The sequence below is a fragment of the Pteropus alecto genome, unplaced genomic scaffold, assembly GCF_000325575.1.
Source record: "Pteropus alecto unplaced genomic scaffold, ASM32557v1 scaffold57, whole genome shotgun sequence".
Taxonomy (NCBI): domain Eukaryota; kingdom Metazoa; phylum Chordata; class Mammalia; order Chiroptera; family Pteropodidae; genus Pteropus; species Pteropus alecto.
The window spans coordinates 14,525,424-14,533,730 of NW_006442508.1; the positions used below are offsets into that span (position 1 = coordinate 14,525,424).

At 32.0% G+C, this 8,307-nt stretch overlaps 1 pseudogene; it reads left to right on the plus strand.

Moving 5' to 3' along the window:
* Positions 1-6,624: 6,624 nt before the first annotated feature.
* On the plus strand, positions 6,625-6,742 carry LOC112471527 (annotated as a pseudogene).
* The last annotated feature ends 1,565 nt before the right edge of the window (positions 6,743-8,307 follow it).

An 8,307-nucleotide genomic window follows, 5' to 3' on the forward strand; every position in this document is an offset into this window, starting at 1 on the left:
TGAAACTAGTTATAGTGTATTTTTTGATAGATTTCAGATTTCAGCCAAAGCTAGAAAGGATTCTCGTAATATTACAGAAAAAATTTTCCTGCCTACCAACAGATAATGCTATCTAAAATAATCTCACTAGAGTGATGCATATTATACACTTACAGATTCTCATAATATAAATATTCAGAATAAAGCAAAAAAAATCACATTATAATTTTAAATTTAATTATCTAAATCATCTATTTTTGCCTTTACTTTCATATGTTTTTTTCCCAAAAGCTGAAATTTATCTTACGACATAGAAAAAGACATTTTCCAATAAATGTACAATTGAGATTTTATTTTAGTTTTGTTTTTTTACTTTTAGATATAGTTCTAGAATTGAAGACCTGTTTTTGTGTTATATATTAATTTATCTTTTCTAACTTGTTTTTTAGTAAACAATAATAACATTTAATGTTTAAGCATGTAGATGCAAAATATGGTATTTAAGGTCTTCAATGAGCATTCCTACTATACCTTCCTAGCTAAACCTTGCTCTACTATTGTACAATAACAGGATGAATCAGTTATGCTGACCTTCTCAGATTACTGAATAGCCCCATGACAATGTCTTTCACTTACTGATATCATGTATTAGTGACAACACCAAACATTGTACATACTCTAATGAAAATTAGCATATTAGAATGGTTTAGACTTGCAAATATTTGAGGTTAAATGCCAAACAAATCTCTTAGTAGTTATGTGCCCATGGCAAGCTACTCGAACCTCTTTATGCTTACTTATCTTCATGTTTGATTTGGTGATAATAATAGCACTTAAGTTGCAGCGTTTTTATGAACACAAAATTAGTAAATCTATGAGAAGTGCTAGACAACTTGCAAGTGCTCAATAATTGTTAATTGGTGTTTTAGTCCTAGATTTGTCACTAAATAATGTGAAACATCAGGCAAGTCATTTACTCTCTTTTGTCAAATGAAGATAATAGCACCTTTCTTAAGTAGTTACTAAGGTTATCATCAGTGCAAAGTTTTAAAATTTTAGTAATTTACATATTAAATTAAAAGACTCTCTTTTACTATAAGTGATTAGTCTTAAAGGGGGTAGAGTAAATAGAGTTAAAGATGTGTTAAAAGTAGGTATAATTGTAAATGGAAGATACGAGAAGATAAAAAAAGAGAGAGAGAATAAACCAAGATATCATCTACCCAAACCTGAAATTCTATAAACACTGAACAGAATGTGTGACATGTACAAACCAAAATCAATGTCTGTAAAACACAGAAACCTGAAAAACATTATATAATAAGAAAACATTATAAACTTATGATAGAGCAATTGTTTTTAGAAAATGCAACATGGTAAGTACTCAATAAATATTTGTTATTATGAATATACATCTTCAGAACAATCTTACAATATATATATTTTTTATCTCCAATTTACTAATCACAAAACAGAAGTTCATAAAATTTAGGTAAATTACCCAAGTTCCACAGCATAATTAAAACAAACTCAAATCTTCTGCCAATAAAGCTTATTTTTCTCCTAAGATAATAAACTTCCTCTCAATTCCATGAAATCACAACACATAAGTATGTCTGAAGCAATGGTATAAACCCAGGCTGAAATAGCCAACACATCTTTCCAAACACTTGAGAAAAAATTATGTTTCTTTTTCCATTAAAAATAAGTAGAATATATGATTCATGTGGCCATATAAATTTAAATGGTAATGGCTTCATCAATATCTTAAAGGAAGAAGTTGAATAATTAATTACCACTAGAAAAACATTAACAATGCAAGAGTGTGACATAATCTTCTGTAGGTTTGTATAAGGTCAAATACATATATTTTTTATTGTATTATGTTCTATGTATCAAATCGTATGGGGAATTTCAAGGATAGTTTTGCCACATGCAATTTTAACCTTTCATATTGGCTTTAATTTTTATTTTTTTGCTTTTCATTATTTATTTATTTATTTTTATGGTGACATTGGTTAATAAAACCCAGTAAGTTTCAGGTATAAAATTTAGCAGTAAGGCGTGTGTGTGTGTGTGTGTGTGTGTGTATGTATGTATTGCATTGTGTGTTCACCACCCATAGTTAGATTTCTTTAAGTCACCACATGTCCATGCCCTTTTACTCCATCTACCTTCTCCCACACACACCCTCTGGTAACCACTAGTCTATTGTCCATGTCCATGAGTCTCTGTTTATTTGTCCTGTTTGTTTGTTGCTTTTAGATTTATATCCTGCATATAAGTGACATCATGTGGTTTTCAACTTTTTTGTCTGGCTTATTTTGCTTAGCAAATATTACTCAGCCATAAGAAGAGATGAAATACTGTCATTTGCAACAATATGAATGACTTTAGAACCTAACATTATACTTCCCATCCACTGATGGGAAGCAAATTTAATCAGTTCTCCTTAGATGATAATACTTCTTATATTCTCTGTATTAGTGAAAGTATACTAATGGCTATAGTCCACAAATGTTGAAATTTCAGTAGCTTATCACAGTGAACATTTACTTCTCATGCAAAATACCTCAAATGGGTTTTCCTGATCAGAGGGTGACTCTCTTTCTAGCTGTGATTCAGGGATCTAGGCCTCTTCCATATTATAAATGCGATCTTTCAACTTTATTGCTTGGCTTCTAAGATCTATGGACCATTTGCTGCAAGGAGAAGAACAGGGAAAAAAATCATAAATGGGAGGTTTTATATTCCTGACCTGGAATTCTGACGGCTTTTTAGAATTTCTATTGTATATACGTTATGCATTGTATACATCACAATGTATATTTAATATACATCCCTTTGACTAGAACTCAATCACATCGTTGCACTTATCTACAAAGGAAGATGAGAAAAGCAATCTAGGTCTGCACACAGGAAGAAGATGTGGAGACACTCTCCAAATTGAGATATTGTAGATATCTTCTCTACAAGAAGACGATGTCTCATTTTAGAGTTTCACATATCCATGTTTTGAAGACAATTCCAAATAAACCTTCCTAAAAAGCTGAGCTTCCCCAACACAGATGTGATCCTTCCATAAGTGAACCATTAAAAAAGTTCATGGCATTTTTGTTTTGTTTTGTTTTTACATTGTTCTTAAAGAATGTAAAGGTAAATAGAGATGTTAAGGGTGTGATTCAGGAACCAATATCACAAGTTCAAACTCCAACAGGTTTCTGGATTAACTTTATGACCTTGAAATTTTGCTTTAACTCTCTGTGACTTAATTTTGTTATCTAAAAGATTCAGTTGGTGAGATATATAGACATATCTTAGAAGAGTGCCTGGCACATGGTGAGTACCCAATAAATATTATCAATTATCTTAAATTTGCCATTTATTATCCATTTACTTATTTCATAACCTTTCCTAAACCATAAACCTCCTGAAGTCCATGATCATACCTTACTCACTTGGGATCCTATGTATTCTTTCTATAGTACCTTAAGAATATTAGGCAATCAAATATTTGTTGGATCAAACAAATAATTTCTCTCTTATTTTTTTATAAAAAAAATTATATGCACTGTCATTTTCATGATGAAAAGGATAATACATCAGAATAAAATACATAATGATGCTTCCTATTGAGTTGTAAAATATTAAAACATATTTATAATTTTCCCCATTACTTCACACAGCTTAGTACATAAACATCCTTCTAAATGTTTAAGGTAGTATTTATGATTGCATTTTACCCTATGTGCCCTTTATATTAATGTAAACTCTTGAACAGTGACCAAAAATCATTACAGTTTGATGTCTTCCCAGTGGCCAGAATGAAATGAATTGGTCTCAGTCCAAATCCTGGTGGACAAGTGTCTAAATCAAAAAACATCAACACAATTAGCATCACTTTAGTTAATAGTTTTAACCACTGAGGTCAAGGATAAAATGAATAATAAAATTTGAACTAACCTTGCCATGCAAGTTGTACTCTTTCCAAAATAGAGGTTAGATAAGCTTAAAGGGATATCTGCTAACTAGTTAATTTGCAGAATAAAAGGAATAAAGGAACTTCAATTAGGCTGACTAGGAAGTTATGTAGTTTTATGAAACCTGATTTTTTTAATAATCATTTATTTTCAAATAGCCTTTAAAGGTTTTCTTCATGAAAAATTAAATTTTACCAAAACTAATAAGAATTTTCAACCTACTATTAATTTTGCAAATAAAGTTGAGAACTTTGTTTCATTCCCTAGTCACCATGTCGTAGACTCACTGGCAAATTTCTAAAAACTTAGGATAAACACAAATATTCCCTAGGTCTTTACAGAAAATAGAAGAAATGATCTCTGGATCCAAAGAAATTTATAAAGGACTTCAAAGTAGAAAAGCTAATTCTTTCTAGTAGAAAAAGGAAAAGCCTGATTATTACCCCCTTCATAGAATGATGGGATTCTCTACATTTTAAAAGAATCCAGATATTTCATTTTTACATATGAGATAATTAAGGTTCTTATAAGCTGAGTTGATTTACTCAGAGTTACACAGTGATCATTACTCTTCCTGTGGTACTTTAGTATCTACTCTAAACAGTTATGCATTAATAAAAATTTTTATTTATGCATACATGTGTGTATGTATGTGTTCAACACTGTTCAGGCACTGAGAAAAACATCCATGAGTAAAGTTGGTAGAACTTTACGCTTTTATGAAATTTACATTCTACTAATAGGAGAAAGAAAATAAATAAGAAATATGATGCAATATGACAAGGTCAGGGAAATCAATTTGGGAGTGGTATATTAGATTTCTAGGATTGCCATCCAAAGTATCTGTTGTTTAAGACTGGGAGGCTTAAAAAACAGAAATTTATTTTCTCACAGTTCTGTAGGCTGGAAGTCCAAGGTGAAGGCGTTGGTGGTGTTGGTTTCTTCTGAGATCTATGAGAGAAGGATCTGTTCTAGGCCTCTCTCCTTGGCTGGTAAGTGACCATCTACTCCCTGTGTCTTCATATCATCTTCCCTCTATACATGCATCTGTGTTCAAATATCCTCTACTTATAAGGACATCAGTCATACTGGATTAAGTCCCACCCTAATGATCTTGTTTGAACTTTATTACCCCTTTGAGAATTCTATCGCCATATACAGTCACATTCCGAGGTACTAGGGGTCAGAACTTCAACATATAAATTTTGAAGGGCTCACAATTTAGCCCATAAAGTAAAACTTGAATTTTAAATAAAATGATCAAGTTGGGTTTCAATGAAAAGGTGACATTTGTTCAAAAGGATGGAGATAACTTGCAAAACAAAAAAAACTTAAGTTGCAACTTTGTAATAAAAACCAAATTTGCAATTAATAAGAATTAACTAAAGCTAACTAAGGTAAGGACAAAGTAGAATCTCATAGAACCCAGGAAAGAGGTTTAGCTTGGTTTCAGGAAGACCCTAAAATCAGAACCCAGAAAGCCTCAAAGAATGTAGGCAGTGCTATGTCTCTCCATCTCTCTTTTCTGCTTATCTGTTTTATTCTCTTCCTGTAGACCTCTCTATGCTTATCAGGCCACATAGTTGCTGAAGACTCTCCATGCTTTCATAGTTAATATATATCCTATTTTCAACTGTTTGTAGAGATTTAGTAGCTATTCTTGAATACTAATTCCAAATTCCCAGGAGAGTCCGAATAGCCAAGTTAACTGTGGACAATGACCTAGGATCATATAAAACAAAGAAAGATTCCCAGGATCCTTCTCTGTGGAAGAAGATGAGGGTATGACTTGTGGGCTAAGTAAATGCCTCCAACATATTCTATTACAGACAGTAAAGTTTTCTTCTTTGGCTGTTAGAAATAACTTTTTTTTTTTTTTAGAAACTTTATTGTTTCAGTCCTTTTTCCATTCTTACAATTCCTTCATCAGATTTTACCAATTCTCTGTCAGCTAAGTCTGAATATTTCTTCTCTGATATGGAAAGGTAGAAAGAGCACAGAAAGAGGAGTCATAAAAATTAGGTGAAATCCTAAATTTCACATTACATAGCCATATGATATTGAGCATGCTACTTTAAATGTCCCATCTAGAAAATGCAAAAAGCTATTGTCCATTATAGTATAATTGCTTGTTTGCCTAAACCCCCAACTACTCATTTAAAATATATTTATTAATTTATAATAAATAAAAATAATTTATTGATTTCTCACCATGGGCCAGGCACACTAAGATAGGATATGCAAACATGGGGAGGAGAGAAGGAACCTAGCACATTATCAACCCTTAGGAATTACTGTAGGTTGAATGTTTGTGTTTCCCAAAATTTATATGTTGAAATCCTAACCCCCAAATAATAGGAGGTGAGGTCTTTGAGAGGTAATTAGGTCATGAAGGAAGAAACTTCATAAATGGGATCTTATGAAAGAGGCCAAAGAAAGCTCTCCCCACTTGCGTCATGTTAGGTTACAGTGAGAAGAGGTCTATGAATGAGGAAACAGGTTTTTATCAGACACCTAATTTGCCAGCACCATGATTTTGGACTTCTCAGCCTTTAGAACTGTAAGAAATAAATGTTCATTGTTTATAAGCCATTTAATTATGATATTTTTGTTCTCAGCTTAAATTGACTAAGGAAAGAATTGCTATTTGCAATTTGAAATTCCAGTCTATGGTCATGCCACCCTGAACAAGCCTGATCCCATCTGATCTTGGAAGCTAAGCAGGGTCAGCCTGGTTAGTACTTGAATGGGAGACCACCTAGGAAGACCAGGTGCTGTAGATATAAAAAAATAATAATAAAATAAAATAAAATTTTAAAAAATAAAATAAAATTCCAATCGGCTTTATGATAACCTTTACCTATTTTAATAAAGTTTGAAACAAAACCTTCCTATGAAAGTAAAACACAGAAAGTAGAGAGAAAAACCATAACGTTCTAGAGAACAGAAATTAAATCTTGTTACCCTAAATACTCAAGATTTCATAGATTTAAAAAAGAGTAAACAGTGATATTTTGTAGACATGTCCCCATTCTCATATTTTTCACCTATAAGTATATTTAAGAAGGGAAATTTCAGGACAGATGAAATCAGGGTGATTCCATGACAAACTAGTGAGGAATAAACCAGTATAAAAATAGGACTGTGAGATAACTATAAAATAAAAGCATTTTGGTCATCATATACTATTCATATTATATCTTGAAAGATATTCAATACTCTTTTACTCCACATAGATTACCAAAAATTTCACATGTGGTGATGGTTTTATTTTACCTCTAACTTCAGCCTCTAACCTCAACATTCATATCTCCCAAATGTAAGAAATCCATGAATAGCTAAGTAATTTAAGGTTATTAATTAAAGTAAAATTGGCGGTTTGACTGCAGATTTCAGCCCGTTTTCTTGTGATTCTTTAATGCAGTTGACTGGCTGCAAACATTTAAATGATTCCCCTGCCACTTGTCTATGTATTTAAGCAAATAGACTATTACAAGAACAAAGACCTACTTGGTTTTTCTAATTTGATGGAGGATAAAAGGAGGCTTTTGCAGCTATGTTTTATTTCTAAACTCATTTAGCACCAAGTGCATATATACTTCGACTTTTTTGAAACAGGTTCGTTGTGAAAATGGTCTAATAACAAGTAGTTGGACCTAGAGTTTTTATCCATCCCTAAATGAGCCCAAGCTTGTTTCTCATCATTTCTTTGTTTCACTATTATGTTCTCTTTCAGCCTATTCTGTGGTCTCCTTCTGAACATACTCTTTTTTGTACTGTGTTTTCTTTGATTGTGAATATCTCATTAGATGCAGTAATTTCTATTATGTGTTTAACAATATAAATTCATCAACTGATCTCTACCTAGAGATCTCTACTTTTCTTAAATAACCCATTGACAATTTATAATATGGGTGCTTGCTTAAAATCTTATTAATCGTATTAGGAAAATATAAGTTAGTAAGCCATTAAATTAAAAAAAGAGTACAAAATATAAATGTTTTATAATTCTGAGGTTGACTGACCAAGACAAAGCTTGCTTGCAGATAGTTTGTTACAAATGTGACTCAGATTTGAGGGCATAGACAGGAAAACATGGAAGGAGGGAAAGTAATGTAAGACTGCAGGATATAAAAAACTTAGGGTCAAGATACCAGCTCTTTTACTTCTGTGTAAGTGGGACATTTTTTTGTGGTGTCCTGCAATTGTCTTGTGTGGGCTCCCAAGCGATGATTATTAATTTTCAGAAATTTGGCAAGTTGTTTTCCAAACCATTGGTACTTTGAAATTAGCCACTGTAATCATCAAACACTCCCCATCAAGATGTTTATTTTTTCCTAAGGAACAC